Source organism: Corvus brachyrhynchos, unplaced genomic scaffold, assembly GCF_000691975.1.
Source record: "Corvus brachyrhynchos isolate BGI_N302 unplaced genomic scaffold, ASM69197v1 scaffold220, whole genome shotgun sequence".
NCBI lineage: Eukaryota > Metazoa > Chordata > Aves > Passeriformes > Corvidae > Corvus > Corvus brachyrhynchos.
In genome coordinates, this window is record NW_008236209.1 from 3777197 (window position 1) to 3797430 (window position 20234).

Genomic DNA, 20234 nt, shown 5'->3' on the forward strand with positions numbered 1-20234 from the left:
CATCAGGAAAATGGCATGTTTGGTCTGTCTGTGATACGATGCCTGGATAAGCAGAATGTGGGATGTGGAGCATAATTTGAAGTAGAATCTTCAAGAGGAAAATCCTGTAAGATGCTTTCCAACAGCAGTTTGGGAGAATTGATCAGAGGTACAGGGTGGCAACGCACATTTTGGGGAATGAACCAGGCTGAGGCAAAAGTAGAGAGCGAAGTCTTTGCTACATAATTCCTTGGTCAAATCCTCAGGACCAGATGATTCCTAATCCTCTGTACCTGTGGGATTGGATGTCAAATTTGGAAAGCTTGTGCAGCAGCATCCTACAATGAGCACACCTTCCATTGGCTTTGGTGCTGTTTGCATTGCAGACGAGGTTAATATTTGACAAGAATGTGCATAAGAATGAATTGCTGTGATAGCAGTCTCAAGATTCCCTCTTTGCATAATGAGTGTTGCTGAAATGAAAACATCCATTTCGTCCTACTTCAGAAAATAAACTTATTTTTAAGAGTAGTTATTACTGCCCAAAATGAAAATACCAATGTGGTGAGATAACTAGAAGGGAATATTATTCCTATATGAAGCTCTATCTTTTGCTGATGAGTCACATTGTCATTTTATCTCCAAATCCTGCATTATGTCAGGTCACAGTTCTCGGTATTTGCTACTAAGCAGTGGCTCAATATGTACATAACCTGCTCTGTCACCTCAAGTGCATATTTAAAATAAGAAAATCATAGAATTCTCATGATGAAGCATTTGCAGTTTTGTGTTTTCACTGGTTTCCGTCACGATTCCTTGTTTTCAGAAGAAGGATAGTTTTCAAACCTATCAGCTCTTGGAACTTTAATTTAAAAACATTAGTTCAAGTCATCTATGATGCCTGCTACTTCTGCATTCATTTAATAGACCTTTTAGCTGTATTGCTGTATTGTTGGTTTCCTTTTTTTAAGTACTTAGAATGTATTATTGCATTAATGCTCTTCATGGAACATTGCAAAACACTCACTTAAATTATTTTGCTAATGCTAAGCAAGGGTTGCTGCATTATTAACCACCAGAGGCTTGGCAAATTACAATAAACGTGAGTTTAAAGCACATTCTTCAGGTGCCTGAATGTTTATGTATCATGACAATAACACAGACATCTATAGTAATGCAACATTGCCAGCAGAGCGTATTATAAGTTCAGATATTAGTGTAGTTCAAAGTCATATTTAGTTTCAGCTTTATTCTAATTTCTGATACCTAATTTCATCCCCAAATGAGCTTAATTAAATATGTGAACTGCAGGAAGTTGTACATGCTCTTGTAAAGCAAAGCATTGCTCAAGCTGACTCTGCAAATGCTTCATTTTCAGCCTAGAGTTCAGAACCACTGAAAAGCTCCACAGCTTTTTCTCATGCATGAGGGATTCTGTCTGTCCTCTGATCCTTTGTGTCTTTATCTTTACACACAAGGAAAACCAGCTCCACATTTTCCTCAGCTGCTTTTTCTAAAATTCTTATTCTCCATTCTTCTTCTCTCCTCCAGTTTCTTCCCAGTAGCCAATACATTTTTTAGGATCTGTTTTTCAGGCCTGTGTGGGGTATTCTGGATCTGTCAGTGGTGTTGTGTTTACCAGAGTAATTTACCTCTTTTGTCCTAAATCCAGCATCCTTCTGGGACAGCGTATCCCACAAAATTTTCCCTTTATTCTGCTGTCACAGCATTGACTCCCATTTCCTTGTGACAAATTCATGAGTAAAAGCTCCCAGAGCTGTTCTCCCACACAGATAATGACTCCCCATTTTATATTTTCATTACCCCTTAGAAATAATTAAACAACAGTATTTGCCAATGCTAAAAATGTCATGCAGGGAAATAGAGAACACAATAAAAGATAATGGTTTTAGCAACAGCAACAAAAGGAAATGTCAATAAATAGGGTAACCATGCTGGTTTTCACCTTTATTCAGGTCAGGGGCCTTCAGCACAACGTTTTAGACAGGTGTGCTCTTAAAAAAGATGTTTCATAGCATTTTATAGTCTCAAAAATTTGATGCTGTGAAAGTTAATGTAAATGCTAATAAAATTCTTAATTAGATTAACATACGTTATTTTAAAGATTTTTTTTTACAGGTGGTATTTCGTTTTTAAGTAGCAATATTTAGACAAAACACTCTTGTCTAACATTGTCTTTATAATCCTACATTGTATAACTTCTGTTGTGTTCAAAAGAGAGCACTAACCATGGAATATATTCTGAAGCTGTAATTAGCTGCACAAAGACTCCTGGTTACCATCTCTTTGGGATGTCTCTAGCCTCGAAATTTTGATGTTTCACTGTTAGCCAGAATAGAAGGTCCTCTACAGAACATCTATATTGCATAGGAAAATGGGTACTAATTAGATTTTGAACAGGACTGGTAAATGGAAAAGCGGATGTCAATCAGGTGTTAGATCTACTTGAAGGGAAAGAAAACTCACGGATAAATTATATAAAGTCAAAAAGTGATAAAATTTGGATTTTATAATGTAAGAAATCTTTAACCACGCTGCAAGAACTCTTGAACCAGTCTGTCATGATTTAAGAAACCGTGCATGGCCACCTTTTAAAAAAGTATAGTCATAACTATAGAGGGAACACAGCTGGAAAAGAGCCAAGAAGGAAATAAATTTTGAAATCCAGGGCACAGTTTTCCAGGTTTTCTGCATGCACAGTACTCCAGGAATGGATCTCAGTGTACTGCAAAAATTCCAGAGGTTCAACAGCAGGATGTGAATCTGCAGAGAACACCTATTCCTCTGCAGGTGGAGCCTGCAGTTAAAACAACCAGCTGCTAATGAAAAATAGTAAAAGATATGGTTCCTGTCAGTATTTGGTCACTAAACTAGGTTTCCAAATAATCAGCCATTACAGTTTAATGTGATAATTACAAATGATGCAGTAATTAATAATACTCTGCAGCAAAGGGGTCACTGGCTGGTACAACCCTTGCTGTGCTTTGTAGGAAGTTCAGTGATGGCAAGTTCCAGTTAAAAGCTCATCAAAATAACAGCCTGTGACCACAAAGTGCTGTGGCTGCTCTGTGTTGATCACTGAGTGTGTGTGGAGCTGGGAAAGAGGCAGAGAAGGAGTGGCAGAGGCACTTTTCCAGGGTGCAGATGGCATTATGTATGGAGCAGAGACACAGCCAGGACAGCGCTGGAGCAGGGCTGAAGGCACTGCAGAGCAGCACCTGAGAGTGTCTCACACAAGCAGGTGAGGCCAAAGTCTGCATGGAAACTTGGAAAAAACACTGCTGATCCAGCCAGGTGAAAGTGAGATAAAAATGAGGGACAGGAAATAAAGGACAAATGCCATTTATGGAACAGAGGTGGTGTCACGCACATCCACCCCCACACAAGTGGAAACCTCTTTGGAAAATCGCTGTATTTGAGTATCACCAAGCAAGCCACAGGCAAATTAAGGCTCTGTTAATGCCTTTCTTTACCACAGTATGCAGGGCAAAACAAAATAATTTGATAGAAAAAAAAAGCAAAATATTATTTAGATGAAATCTGATGAGAAGTACCCAGCTTAGAGAAAGTGAGAGAAAGGGAAAGAAAGGAGGATTTTAACTGTAGGCGCTTCCTCAGCTGATGGGCTGCTGGATCCCTCTGAAAAGCTCTCTTGTTTACAAATTAATTTTACAGAAGCATTGTTGCTGACCCCATTATTTGGTATGTAATATTGAGGAGCTGGGTGGTAAAAAAACCCAGTAGTACCAGCTTTTCTCAGACTATGGTCTTTACCCAAATCCAGTAGTTTCTGCTGGTGCACCTAATGTTTAACTCCTTGCATTTACTAGAGTTCTATGACAAGACCCCAAAAAGCATTGATTGCCTCATCAGTGTGCTTTTGTCATGGAAACAAAAGAATTGGGTTGCCCTCAATTGTTGTGGAGCTGAGGTGGAACATCTTTCTCCTTCCTCCTTGTTTTGATGTTACACTGGGTCTGCTTGAAGTCCACTGTTGTCCATTCTCTGCATTAATGCTGCATGTGCAGACAATGAAAGTGCAAAGGGAATTCTGCAGGGCTAGTTGGAAAACCCACGAGCTAAGTTATGGTAAGAAAAGGCTCAGGTGTTTCCCTCCATTCCTGATTTTTATTTGTTCAACTACTTGGCTACAGCTAGATTGGCATATTCCTTTAAAAACAGAATTTCCACCGTGTTTCTAAAAAATCAGTGACTCCCAAATGGGTCAGCTGTGAATACTAAGGAACAGGTTAAAATAATTAAAGCCTAGGAACAGGTTAAAAACCCCTTTCATGTAAAACTCATCACATTCTTAATTAATTTCAGGGTATTCAAAGATTAGGTGCTATATCCCCAGTAAGAAAGAAGACCTGCACAGACTCAGGATATTAAAATGAATTTAATCTCCACAATATTTTTTATAAACAAGAATATCATGTCAGAGCTTCCTGAAAAACGTCCTCTCATGGGTGTATTATATTGAGAATTCTAAGTGGAAAATAGAAGCTGGGATAAAAGGCAGAGTAACAGAGTACCTGGGGATTGGAGTCCCCCTGATAGCCAACAACACCAAAGGAGAGGCATGGTCTGATATTCCTGGTACAGTCTTTAAATTTCATAATTCACTAAGGCTGTACTGTGATAAACGATCTCTGAATTAATCAAAAGTCACTGAACACTAACAGCAGTGTCTTCATTTCATAAAACAGAGCTCATTGACATGTTGGCTTCTGATCTTTTGACAAAAAAGATGTTGATATGAGGGGGGGGTTGTTTTTTATTTGGTTTATTATGTTTCTCTTTTATCAAACAGCTAATCACAATCAAGGGCTCTTGATGTTTCTTAAAGTGCCTTTTACTTTGAAATTTGAGCCAGGAATTTTCCTAACTTGCCTGTGATATAAAAGTTCATGTGTCCAAATTACCTGGAATGTTGCATCCATCAGGTGTTAGAAACAAGAGTGGCAAGAGGACAGACTTGAAGTTTATTCTTGCAATAGAAAGCTATAAAAATGCAAGTGGCGTCTGCATAGATGCCAAATTTGCCTCCAATGATGAAAGATACTACAGTGAATCCACACTTAAAAGTCACCCAGCATAAAGTCTTACTGGCTGAATAAAGGAAATTTTCTGTCCGTAATACTGTGAGATGTGCAGATGGTTGAAAAATGATATGTGATCTCATGCAGTGCCTGCTGAGTTAACAAGAGAATTTCATTCAAGAAAAATAGTACATTTTAGTTCCACCATATGTGTGATTATGTTTTCTTCATACCCATGGAGAATCCCTGATGTTAGAAAACAAACTATGATAGCCCATTAACAAGTCCTCTTTTAAATAATTTATATAAACACAAGAAGCTTACATTTTTGTAAAAATAACTTGCACAACAAAGATAACAGCTGCAGTTGAATATTCTTGGTTGGGTTTTTTCATAGAATTGTGAGAAGAAAAAGAAAAAATGTACTCATTTCTCACCTTTGGGTCCATACTCTGCTCCTGACAAAACAAAATGCTGTCAGAATAAGAAATATAAGGCAGAAACAGTCATTTCTTGTCTTCTTCCCAGAATTCCTCACCAGAAAAACCACTGCACCTACCTTTGGTTAAGGTTCCTGTTTATCAGAACCAAATTTCAATTGGTACATTGAGAGTAGCTCATATTATGTATTACCCTCAGTGTTCCACAACTTGGATTTAATCATATAAAATTTTATTGATAGTTGTACAAACAATTTCATTTGTATCTATTACAATAATGGCTATAGTACCCCTTAAAATTAGAGAAGTCTGATTTGTTTCTCTACAAAAATATGGGCTTTGATTACAGGGCAAAAGGACCCATCGAAATATTAAAAGGACTTTTAAGTATCTAGAAATATGGGGGTTTTATAATCAATAACTAAAGATAAATCCTTGGAAAAGTACTACTATAATGTTTTCATCATTTCCTCTTATTCCTTCTGCTCTTCACACGCTGAAGTGAGGCCTGCTGAAGTCCCTGAGGCTGGTGAGGATTTCTTTCTCTCCTCGGTAGCACCAGGAATTATCCAGAATATTGCTGCATTGCAAACTCCAGCTCGGCATCACCAGGACTAAGCAGACAACACTCAGAAAATGTCTGTGATTCTTTCCATCTTCAGGTCACTCTTTCAAAGGTGCACAAGCTATTCAGCAGTCACTCACTATTTTTTCCATCTGGCAAATGTATCAGCCCAGGATTTTTTGACATAACAATTTAAAGGAATCCAATCTCTCATTTGGTTCATCACAGCCATTGCAGCATCCACGTGTCTCTTCCTGGGACTTTCAGGTTTTTTGTGAGCTCATTAGGATGTTTTCTTCTGTCACAGATCCACAGTGACAATTTGATATTTGTACTGTTGTATGTTCCTACGGGTTTTTTATTTCTCTTTTAATCTTTAGGTACATACAGACACCTGCTTTCAAAGAAATTGGATCCTTTATTCTCAATGTATAAGTAACCCTTGTCCATCCAAAAAGGTTGTGAAGGGAGTCTGCACTTAATTAAAATGTCTGGTAAAAAAAACTTTAATATTCTGAAAAAGAGTGTGATGTGATGAGATGAGAAAAAGTGGCTTTACTGTCAATTTCTAGAAACCTTTCTGTTTGTTAGTTCCACTGAACAATGGATTTTTTTAAGGTATTTTGAAGAAGGTCTCCTTTCTGGGGGTAGAGTTGAAAAGCTTGTTCTGGGTGTGTTACCTGTCATCTTCTGTACTTTACATTTTGGAAAAACAAAAGACTGTATTTTCACAGAACAGTCTTGTCAGAAAGATCAGAAGACCTGGTATTTTTTAGATCACTCAAAAGTTATTCTTTTGACAGTGCTTTGACTGAATTTCTCATTTTCTGTGACCTGTGTGTGCACAAGTTGTAGCAATCTTTTTCTTTCAGCTATTTGCTCTGCATCTGAGAAAAAACCTTCCATTTGCACCGCTGAAAGTAGTGGGAATTTGGAGGAAGAGTTGAAATCTGGAGGCTAAGAACATCCAGGAACTTTGGGATAGATTGGCTGCAGCTGAGTTGCTGAATTGTTGAATTATTTCAGCCATGATGGGAGAATGTTGCCTCACGTAGAGGCCAAGATCAAGTTCTGGACTGTGAGTGATGCAGCCTCCTCCTACTATTGCCACTTAACCGAATATTGCTGTCTGCTGGGAAAAAAAAGTGTCTTAGGCTCACCAAGGGCAAGAATCAATCACTTTTGCTGACAAAATATGTTTAGTCAAGCTTTCCTAAATAATAATATTTTTATGGTGTTCTTGGAGGGGTGGAGTAGCAGAAAGAAGTTGCCCAGAGTGATTTTTTCCCCTCTTTCTTGCACTTACTTTTCTAAGCAGAAAAATGCTTAGAGTTGCTTTGCTTTAACTTAGAAAACCAAACTCTGCTGCTACAACAGCTGCCAGGTTAATACCCCTTCTAAGTCTCTTCAGATGTCAGTGAAGCACCAGCAGCGTGCACAGACACCTTTGTGTGCTGCTTTGTAGTCTGGGTTGAAGGCAGATGCCATTTAATGAAGTCAGTCTTTCCAACAACTCCTTTTCAGCTTTTTTTTGAAGAGTTTGACTTAACATGGGTAAATGTCAGCCCCACGAGGATGTGAAGAGGGGAGGAAACCTGACAGAGTTAAATGTGGAAACTTTTTGATTTAAGATTTCCTGGTACATCTGCATCCAGTTATCAGAACCTTCTCATTTTGAGAATTATATGTTAGATTTCCAGTTTTTCTTACAATTATTTATTTGAGGTGACAAGGCAGTGACAAACATGGGATATAGACCTCACTTTCTCATCTTGTGGCTTCAGTAGTCTTTGGATTAAGCTGTAATACAACCCAGGCATTGTGAATGAGGAGATCCTACAAAGAGGGAGAAAACAGCTCTGCATCCCAAAATATAATTTGCTTATAAATATAAATGAGATGGCTGGAAAAGAACATAAAAAAATATTTCTTTTGAAAATTATTCTTTCATCTCCGCCTGCATAATGGAACAGTGTGGCGTTTAAAATTATCCTGGAACGTGGAAGTTAGCTCAAAATACAAAGTGCATCAGATAATACTGTAAAAAATGAGAATATATGCATGGCATAACAGTAATTTACATCTCCATCACAGTTCTCTCTAGATTCTCAAATTCCCCAATGCCTTTAAAATACTCTAGGTTGTCCATGTCACTGAGCTGGAAATTATCGTGATGTACTTGTGGATAAAGCAAGACATGAAGATGTAATGCAATTACTGCAAAGTGTACGGCAAAGAAAAGAACGGAATTTTATCTGCTGATTCCAGGGCTTATGCTCCAGGAACAAGGCTGGATTCATAAGCACTCTGACAGTGTATAAGGTACTTATGTTTGGGCACAATATAATCTACATTTCTTTCTGTTATCAGGCTGCTTGTGTGATTGTGTTGGTTGAATATGATAATAGAGGTATAATTGTATGTGAAGAAGAATTGCAAACAATTGGCACAAACCATGGTTCTGAAGAGTTTTCTAAATCTTTGCAGCACAGATTCTTACAGGAATAACGTGAGTGATAACAGCAAACTAATCACTGTTTGACAAAGGGATTCTTCTCAACATATGGAAATAATTATTTTCATAACTATCACAAATGAACTTTTCATATTGGAGCAGATCTTCAAGTGGAAATTTCCTTTATTTGGCTCAAGAGGGACAGTATTTTAAACAGAGTGTAAGGAACACTGTGGTGACTTTTTCCATTAACTTATTCTAGCTTGAGTGGAATCACCAGTTCTCACTGTGAAATTTTCTCCCCAGATTTCCCACAAAAAGAACAGAAATTCTCTGCAGGAGACAGAAATGACATGGTGCAGCAAAAGGTCACTGAGCACAGTGTTCAGACTCCTGAAACTGAACTTTTAAGAGTTCCTGGGAAGAAACGCAGAGGACAAAACATGGTTTTCTATTCCATCATTGCTATAAACAAGCCAAAGGGGAATTCTCAAACATTTTTTGGGTTTTGAAAGGATGAACTAAAAGGATTTGACATTTTCAGATATTTTGTTGTTGTTTCTTGAAGGCAGGCACAAAAATTTATCTTGGGAGGCGGGCAAGAGTTGGTGCAAATGGCGAGCAAGTGTTGCTTCCTTGCCAGTAAAGGTTTTGAGGGGTTTTTTTGTTTGTTTGGGGGTTTTGGTCAGTGCTGAAGTCAGGCTCTCGGACCAGATGATCATTGTAGGTCTCTTCCAACTGAAATAATCTATTCTGAAGTTGAAAAATCATTCACTCTTCTTTAAACAGTGTTTTTTCTCTCTCTTTTGACCCAACTCACCAAAGTCAGTGGTTTTACCTGTTTGATTGATGCCATCACAGGGTTTCAAACATTCTTATCCCCTGATTTTTCCTACAATACTTTATCAGTAGGTGATTCTGGCATCTCTCAACACATTTGCAAGTGGCCAGGTTATGTTAAGTGTTTAAGTTCTGACCAGACCCGTTGGGACATTAAAATTCAGCTTTGGAGTTTGGGAGGGATGGGGATTACTGCTTTCACCCCTGAATTTGGAGAAATTTACAGCTGGGAATGCTCTAGGCCAATGTCATATCAGAATTCAATGAGATAAATACTGACTTGGTCATAACCTGATCTCTCCATTCCATTGCAAGTGTCGTATCAGATATTTAATGTCCTAATTTCTTTCATTTCACAGTGAGAATCTGTCCTGAATAATTCCAGAAAGAGATTTGGCCTCAGATCTGGGCTGAGATGCTGTAGCTTTTGTGTTTAAAAATCCAATATCTTAAAAGCCTCATCTCTCAAGTATAGCTAAACAAGGGATTTTTTAAAAGGTTGGAGAACAAAGCAGAAAATGTTGGTCCTTGATAGTTACTCTTTACAATCTTGTAGGAACAGCACTCTGAGATTCCATATTCATTGTGCCATATTGATTTCCGGTGCCATTTCAGCTTGAAAAATATTTCTCTTTCACTGCAGGCTCCCCCATTTATGCTGTTTCTTTTCACTTTATACATAATAGGTCAATTTATGATCCCATACATACTTTTGCCATCGAATTATCTGGAGGCTGTGCCCTCAAGAGAATTCATTTAGAGTGACTGAGCCATGCTTACATGACGTCAATCATGAATTATTTTAAAATAATACAGAGCTCAAGGTCTGTACCCCCAAGGGGAGTTCTGTAGTTAGTGCTGACCACTCACAATCACGAGTTTCAGTTCTTTTTCTTCCCTTCAGGCAGTGGCCTTCTCTTTGCAGGATTTTATGTCTGGCTGTAGATTTAGTTCTGTGGTTGGACAAGTTCCATTAACCCACCAGGAGGCATGTCCATCAGCTTCCTTACGGCAAACCCACTGGAAAGATTTCACAGAGATAAACCTCAAGTTATGCTTCAGAAAAGGGAAAAAAAAAATGGGGGCAGTGGTGGTAGTTATAAAAATGGGTGATGACTGACGGGAAGAAAATGTTTATTTGATTACCACAGCAAAGGGATCCATTTGCTAATGAGAAGTATATCATTAGTAGAAGTTTTCCATTCACTTCATTTGTAATAAAAAATAGGAATTTATTCAGAACAAACATTTTCTTTTGTCTTGCCAGTCAAAAGACCTCTTACCAAAGTAACAATGACCCTTGACACCTCAAGGCAAATGCAGAGATGGTGTGGAGTAAAAGCATTGCATATTTGATTTGAATAAGAGAATTCCAAATGCTCAATTAAAAAAAAAAAAAAATTGAAGCTAGTTATTCTTAGGCATGACATCCACTTTTACAGATTATTGAACTGAAGTCACCATACCATATGTGTAAAAACAGTGCCTTTTGCTTGACATCAGCAGTACCAATTTCTGGGATGTCAGAAGTGTTTTCAGTGGTGTCTTCATGGTTCCAAAGCCGTTATAACATACTGGGACTTGTGTACTTTGGTAATTTAGTACCAGCCTTTCAAAGTCACAGAATCTCCCAAAGACAGTGATCGATGCTGAGAGGGATTTGGAAGAGCACCCAGCTTGCTGCAGGCACAGACAGAAAGAGGTTGGTGCTTGAGTTCCATTTGCCAGGTGACAGTTACACCATCATGAAAAAATTGTTGGCTAGATTGACCCATCTGCCTTCTGGTCTTTGTTAGCTGCCAGAATAATGGGGGAATCTGGGCCAGGAACTGTAACAGTTTAGTTCCTTGCACTCTATCTTCTTGGCAGGCAGATGTTCTATTAATTAATTTTTTCTGTAGTAATTCATCACCGAATATTTAAGTCTTGTGACTTGTGATTTGGAAAAGGAATTCTCATTTTCCTAGTTCATGAGGCAGAAACAGAACAGGACCAGATGGTCCAATGTGGCAACACTAGAGATCAATGAATAGCTCAATCTACTGCAGATTGTTAAAAACATTCTGTCTGTGTGTGTGTGTGTGTGTGTGTGTAGATTCTCCTGGTTCTCAGAGCTTTGTAGTTAGGCCACAATAGGAACTATTGATCACAGCAGAATCAATTTGTATAAGCAATGGCAACATCTACCTTTCGCGTGGGGTTGGCTTTCAGTCCCAAAGTCACAGGTAGTTTCTTCTGAAATAAAATTGATGAACAAATTTATGATAAATAATGGATGAAACAATTGATGGTCAGAATGCTGCTGTTCCTGCTCATTTTGAATATAGCACAAAACAGAAGAAATGAACCATGACATCCACTCCTACAGGCTGCAAACTGTTTGTCTCTCTCAATTCATAAAGATCTTAGAAAGTTCCACTGTGTAGTATCATTAACTTCGTTAAACTTTTGCTCTTCTCCTTCAACAAGTGTGTGAGTGGCTCAGCTGTGCTTTCTGGGACAGTGACCTTGACAGGAAAGATTTTTGCCATTCAGTCATTAGACATTAACAGAGCACATTTTTGCAGGTGATTTCATAGCTATTAAAATAGTAATGAAACTCTTGCCTTTGTTGTGTTATTTCTATATTAGCCACAGCACAATTTTTCAGTATCATAGGTGGCTTTTCCTTCCTACACTAGAAAAATTAGAAGTGACACCTAATAAACTAGCAATCAAAAGAAAAAAATCATTTTTATAAAACATGCCCATAAAAGGGATCTTACTTTTTACTCTTGATTAAAATTTATGAGCTAAGTTTGACATGATTTTAAATTTTTTATTATTTTTCCCAAGCTTAGTCCAGACATGTCAAGTACCCCTTTGGCTGCTGAAGTATTTCCAGTATTTTTGCCCCCTTTTCTCCATCTCCCTTTCCCCTCAGTGAAAGCTTTTGGAAGAAGTGGAAGCCACCAAAGCCCACAGAGGATTTATCAGCTGATTTCAGAGTTGGAATAGAACCAACAACATTATAAAGTACCATCATCTTAATTACGTTCAGCTTTTACATGAGTTTGTGGATTCTTTTTAAAAGAACTTATTCTCCAGCTGTGTTTTACTCTTCCAACCTGATATTAAATCTTTTCTGTTTTAATCTGCTTTTAACATTGAAATTCCATCATAATTTTCTACAGTTTGCAAATTTCAAATTGATTCTTGCTGGCACTGAGATGTAAAAGTTAATTGCTTATCTGGGAGAAAAAACAAAAGCACAAGATGAAGTCATAGGATGGATTTAATTTGTGGAAGTTAATTCACATCCATTGCTGCTTACATTTGCATAAGCAGAGGTTGCTTTTACCTGTCTGCAGAGCACAGGAACAGTTTATAGCTCCAGACCATTATGCATTTTCCCATGGTTTTTATGTCTTTTCTCTCTTTATCCAGATTGAGTTATTATAATATTTTTAAACACAAAAGAAGGCACTCAAGAATGATGATATTTGATTACTGTATTCTGATTTATACAACTATGTACATCTCTAAACACAGCACCCCAGCCTTGCAATCCTTGCTGGAAAACCTTAGTGATGGATGTGGTGAGCCCATGGGCTGGCCTGCCTTGCTACCCTGTATTTGGGGAGTTCATTCTGAATTTGGGGGTGCAGTTATGAGCTCTTAGTTAAAGTGAAGTTATCCCTAGAGCTCCATGGAAACCAAAGCTCCTGCTCTGCTTCCTGAAGCTTGGATACCTTGGATGCTCTGTGCTGCTGCTCTTTGAGCAGAACCATGAAGCTTTTTCTCTGTGAGATGTTTCAAGGTATAACAGAAGACATTATCAAATGGATTGTGTGGCTCATTCTGTCCCCTGGGAAAACCCTGCTGGATTTTTAAAGTTTCAGTAATTTGATTCATTCTGCCTCTCCCCAGTGCAGAGCAGCTGTGCTGCCACAGAGAAATGTCTGTACTGGACATACAACATCCACTTTAAGGCTCAGGGGGCAAGAGACTCTTCTCACAGGAGTGGTAAATTATTCTGAAAGGAATGTTTCCCTTTGAATTTTAGATACCTGCAATGTTCAGGGATTGCCAAAAAAGAAGGTTGGTCTGAAGAGAGCATATAACTCATTCAACTGAGGAGAAGCACCATGTGTGCATAAACACAGCATGATGTTTAAATGTGATCATATATCTGTATATCGGTGCTCTTCCCTCCTTTTTCTCTGTTACTGTGCTCTTTTAAGAAGTCTGGTAAGGCAGAAATCTCTAGTGGGGGGAAAGTTTGCTCTTGTGTCTGTAGGAGTGAGGGAATAAGCTCAAGAGAGAGAGACTCAGAGACTCCAGGTCTGAGCAAGCAAATGGTGCCAGCAGAGAGCTGGGAGGCTGCTCCCAGCCGCTGCTGGGGCTGGGAGTGCTGCAGGAGCTGGGCAAAGGCAGCCAGGCCACAGAAATAACGAGGAGAATTTCCTGGGGACTGTGCAGAGTTTGCAGCATCTCAGAAAGTCACTGAGTTGACTGCAGTCAAACCCAAAAGCGAGAATCACCTGCAGGGACACAAGAGGAAGTGAGAACATTGCAGGTGTCCCTTCTTCTTATATGCTTTCCTTGTCTCTTTGAATTTTCTGTTTTCCAAAAAATTCTCTCCCTAGTTAATTTTTTAATAAAACCTTTGAATTACTCTGATTAGGATTACAAGTCTTCATTGTAGCCAAATTATACCACCTCAAAATGGGTAGGAATGTCACTAGTAGGATTTAAATTTGAAAATCAGAAACATTCTCTCTTCTGTACATTGCTACCTATGCACAGAGTTGAGATTTACTTTGTTAAACAGCTATAGTGGAAAAAAAACACAGGCTGCACAAGAACACTGTTGAAACTGCTCTCTAAATCCATCCCTTCCAGTAGCAAAATCTTTCAGTAATTGAGACTGAAACTATGTTTCTGAAAGGCCAAATTTCATTTAAAGGGGAGTTGCTAAATAACTCCAGGGAGAAAAAAAAATAGAGTGACTTAGACAGATTGCAGAACAACCACACAAAAAGTAAATTTGACATTTTCTTAGTTGCACAAAACTATGTTATTTTAAGAGAAGGAGAGAGACTGGTGTCATGCACTCCATTATATTTTCACAATAAAGTAATACATGCGATGGAAAACATTGCAAGGAAAGGAGAATAATTTTGCAGAAATGATTTCAGGAACTCCCTTGGATTCACAAGTTAGGATTTTGCTGTAATAAGTGATAATGCAAAATACATTATTCTGTGGCGGCAGTACTGCCAGAGCACTTCCACAAAGATGTTAATAGGATTTTCAAACTCTTTCATGTCCAAAAACAATGGCTGAAGTCGGAGATTTACTCCGTGGGCTTATAAAAATGTGTGTAAAAATACCCCCTAAACCCTTCTAGCACCATATCCCCAAGCATCACATACTTCCTTATGCTGTCATTTTCATTAATTCACTTTAAATTAGATTGTCTTTAAAAAAAAAACCAAACAAAAAAAAACCCAAACAAAAAAAACCCAAACATACCATTTGGAGATGCTTAACACTTTAGGTAAGTGATGTCACTCGTCAGGCAGTGACCTTATCTAGCTGCTCATACTGGATATATTTTTGTTTACACACACTTCTCTGTCTACAGAGGAGGTTTCAAAATGTGTGGGGTATTTCGAAAGCAAGCAAGTCTAAAATGGCTTTTTTATTAAAATATATTTGGCTGATTTAAATGTAATCCATCAAATTGTTCTATTTTGTCTGCTGCTCAACTACTTAATCTTCTTTTAAGGCACTGAAATATTAAAATTTATGTTAACAGGAGCTCTGCTTAAAGTACAGTATGCTAAAACCTGCTCCTGATAAAAGACCAATCCATAGGTTCTAATCAGTACCAATAAAAAGTCACTGATATGATTTAATTGACTGAAACACATTTAAAAAGTGCTGCTGACTGACATAATCTGAGCAGTTCATGCCATTTCTTAATTTCCTTTGTAACAGTTGTTTTTATGAATTTATTCTTAATCATAAATGGGTTTAAGTGGTTATTCCTGATGGCTCACCAGAGTCTCCAGGATGCTTCAGTGAGCCCATTTCCCAGCACTGGCATAAGGAAATCTTGGACTTCAGTTTTCCTAAGCATAAAACTTGTTTTGTGTTTCTTCTGAAATTAAGGATAACGACTTGTTCTTCCAAAATAAGGATTGAGGTTTTTGTCTGCTAGAAAATAATTGCAGAAGTAACCCAACTGTTAAAGTATTGCTACATAATATCACTCTTGTATTGATTAGCCCTTAATACTCTTGCCATAGGTGTGATAATTGAGTCGAAGTATTGAACAAACTGCTTGTTTCCTTCACCTGTCCCATTTTATCTTTCTTAATGGTGACAACTTCTGGCTTTAATTTTTCCTGCTATTTCTGCAAAATATTCCCATGTCCTCGTTTTCCCAAAGCTTTTCTGGAATCAAAAATTATTGTTAAATGCTGTAACAGTGGAGTTGCTCCAAAAGAATTTTGTTTATAACTATCAAAGGACTCAATGCTGGAACAAATTAAGTGTTTAATTGCAATGTACCAAAAATTTCAATGTACTTAACTACAAGCAAGAAATAAAAGCAGATTTGTAGCAGTTTTCTCTTGTTGTATTTGTTATTTGTACACCCCCACCCACGAGCAGCACAGGGAGGGTGAGCAGAGCTGCACATCCTGCTCAACCTGGGCTCCTAATTGTGGCGTGACCATAGAGCTGAACACTCATCTAATAAGACTAATTAATTTGACAGGTTATTTGTATGGTCAGGCTCTGATAACAGTAACTGTGGATATGCTGTGAGTACAGAAGGTGCCAGAGCCCTGAGAGTGTTTCAGGGCCTCGGTGGCCCAGAGCATCCTCCCCACCCACAGTCCTGAGCCCAGCTGAGCCCCACCTGAGCTGGGGTCCAGATCCAGCCTCACCAGGTCCCAGCCATGTGCCTTGATGACGTCATCCAGGTTTTTTGCGTTCTTTTTACATTTTTTTTATCTCATGATACCTGTTTATTCAATTTTTTTTTTTCTTTTAACTTACATTCTGTCAGGTTTTGAGCAAAATCTGACAAAGGCAAAATATGTTTCTGTCTTAGGGCTCTAACACCAATGTCATGAGGAGCAGGACTAATCATGCAGGTAATTAGCTGATTCAAGAGGCACAATTTCTTTGGACACTCAGTGTGCCTTATTTTTTTTCAGAATATCTGCTTTAAGGCCTTCTGATGCTGCAAGATTTAGGAACTAGCCATGGAAATAATTTGAGCTGTATGAAACTTATTTACTGTTCTGTAAGCACAGCTGGCAGCCAGTCTGTGCAGGTGGTCACCACTGCCGTGGCATTCAGGGCAGGAAAAATGCAGTTGTTGCAAAGGGAGCTCTTCCAAATATGTTTTGTCCTGTGTAGTTTATATTCTAGCAGGAGAACAGAGAAGTTGAAAATGCTTCTAACTTTAGGTCAGATGTAATAACTGTTCATTCCACTAACCTTTGGAATTAGGGCACTGCAAATATTAAAGAAGCTGTTGGGTCAAGAAAAATGATTGGATAAGAATGTTAATAAAATAATATGAATTCTTTTCATGAAGGCGTGGTCAAATCATTAAAAGCTTATTTTATGTGACCAATATTGCTGCTGGAACGAAAATAAAATTGACCAAGTTACAGAACACAACATTATGGCAGGAAATATTAAAATGGGACAGAACAGGAAATGTTCTTCATTAAAGTTCTCTTCAAAACATTGCCTGTTATTAAGAAATCATGATCATGGACATGAGACTTGTCATTCCAAATTAAAAAAATAAAAATTCTCTTTTACTTAAATATTGTCTTTATAAGAAAGGTAGGCACTTTAAAAAAAGAAGTGGCTAAAATATCATAGATTTTTTTTAAATTTCAGAGCTATTCAAAACTTATATTTTTCTTCTGTCAAGGTATGATCACATTATATCTTCATTGATTCAGATAATTATATCTTTTATTAATTTTTTTTTATTATTTTCATTAATTTTTTTTTTTTTTGTTCTCACTAGGAGATGTGTAGATGCTATTTCACCTATATATTCTAGTCCATATTTTAAAAATTAATTATTTCTGCCCTATTCAGATCATGCACCTTTGGAATAACTTGAATTGAATTAGGAAAAATACATTAAGTTAACTTGTCAAAGTTCATTTTAACAAAGAGGAGGAAAAAAAAAGGGAGGGGAAATTCATCCTAGCAATACAGGTGGTTGTGTTTCATGGGGTTATTGTAGCAATATAATGTGTAACTTCCAGGTAACAGAATATATTCCAGCAGTTTATTTTCATTAATATTATTGTTGTACTATCCAGTTATAGACTCAAATTGGTACAGCCTCTCTTATTCTGATCCTCTGTCATTTTTAATTTATGCTGATTGATTTGTTTAATGTCAATAAAAAGTATTGCACCTTTGAGTTGATTATAATTAAGATGAGATGCATTCCTAATGCATCTCCTTAACTACAACTGGTTCCAAAATCAATATGACCTCTTAAATAAAGATTCCAGGCTATTTGGTATTCACTGTAGAAATTCGTAGTACTGAAAAGTGTCTGTGATCAGCTAAGATAGACTTCTAAAAATATTAGGTTTGCAGCTCTAACTTTAGCCAAAATCTTTGTATTGTGGATGATTGTCCTGAGAATCTGTTCTTTTGCCTTTGCAAAAGCTTATTTTCACTTTCAGCTACCAACGACCCAAATAGAGCAATAACAGGAATGGGATATCATTGCAGTGGACCAGCTGCTGAATAGGAAATAATTTCTTTTTTTCCATTAAAATGATCTTACCTGTGATTGTCAGTGCTGACTCTCTTTCAAATAGATCTGCTTTTGTTCGTAGGCAACTCCTCTGACACTGCAAAGACAAAAATGGACCTGACTGTAAGTAATTTTCTGCATTTCATCTTTAGTCACTTGCAGAAGTATCCATGGAATATTAACAGGAAGTCTTTACACCACTGTTGTCTCTACTGAGTGAATTGATGACCTTATTATGCTTGTTACTAAAGATAATAATTAAAATGTCAAATAATAAGTTTACAAGTCTTTATTTTCCCTAAAATATGAGGATGGAAAAGCGACATTTACTAAGGAAAAAGGACCCTAGATCATTGAAGATTATCCATTCAAAATTCAAAAGCGAGAGTTTTTAACCTATTTTCATTAGAAAGAAAACATTTTATTTCTGTTTAGACATAAAAATAAGTAAGGAGTATTATTCAATATGAAGTAGGAATTCTTTAACTGAGAGGATAATTTCTGCTTGGAGAAGAATGTTTGCTTGAAATTGAATCTGAATACTTGGTTCACTTAGAGGTGAAATGGTCAAACCAGAGTGGAAAACATAGCTTGTACTCCAGAAGAACAGTAACCCACTACAACTCAGAACATGACAGGTGGATTTAGAGTGTTTTTAACAAAGAAAAGGGAGGAAATACTTCAATCTTCCCATTTCCATGGTCTTTAGTTCCCTCTAACAATTTATGCTATTTGCTTATACAACATTACAGAATAATCACTGTTACCATCATAAAAAAAAATATTTCTTTTTCTTTCTTGATAAAGTAAAATGTCATGGCCATTCAGATTTCTTAAAAATATAATCCAGGAAGTTTATCAAGGTATAAAATTCTGGACTGGAAAAGACAAAGATGAGCTTGTTCCTGCTCAAATGTGCGTGCATCAGCAGTGAAGCTCAAAAATTTGTATTCCCCAATCTCTCAGTGAGAATTGTGGCATTGTAGAAAAATTGTTGAACCATGGTCATGAGGGTAAATATTGGAAACTGATGATTTTGCTTCCCTACTATGTTGAGACTCTTGCAGCCTCTCCTGTGACCTCACCCCTTTATCAAAATGTAGATAGTGAAATGTGAGCTTTTAGTAACAGTTCTATCTTTTACACAAAAAATGCACTGTCTTGCATTAAAAATTTCAAGTGACCATTTCACCTATTTAGTTTATTTTCTACCTTTATGCACATAGATGAATTTGGGTTTTCTGTTTAACTGGATTTTAATACATACATAATAAAAGGTATTGATTACAATGTGAGAGAAAATTGCTTTGCAAATAAAGGATTCCTGATTCTCTTCTCCCAAGAGATAAACACCCATCTGTTACTACATGAAAAAAGGAGGCAATTACAGAGTTAATGCTCTGAAAAACTTGTTAGTTTGTTGTACCATTAGAGGTGGTTGTAAAAAGGTATAAAAAAAGTATTGTCTGCAAACGATAATGTAGTTCTGATGATAAGCAATGATAAACGATAAGCACTTGGTGTAATTTACATTTTAAGTATATAGAGTAGCAAAATACATCCTTTGGAGTCGTTCATATAGCAGATCTTTTCACATGTGGTGAATATGCTTCCCAGTACAACCATGCAATTAAAACATCTCCCGAGGTTGTTAAGGTAAAGTGTTCCACGGCATTTCCTGTAGTGACAAAGTCTGAGGTTGCTTTAAGCTGTTGATCTTATACTTGCTGAATCAGGATTTCACATAATTTCACTGTAGTTTCCCTGTTTTCTTGGGCTTTTTTCACAGATTTCAGTTAGCCCTCGAGCCATGGTGCTTTTTGGCTGTGCTGCTGCAGAAAAGCAGTGAAGCTTCTCGCTGGTGTATTTGATGTTCATTCTCTTCTGCTGCTCAGAGCCACTCTGTGATACAACATCTCCACAGGGTATGGTTTTCCCACCTGGGTAGGAGAAACTCTTCCTCTGGGGATTGAAGAGAATTAGAATGCCATATGTCAAGCTGAGCCTTTCCTGGAAGCTTTTTCTGTCTTGCCTTGCAGACCTGTTGAGTTTGTTTGAGTCAAAATTAGAAGACCAGCTTATAGCAAATACA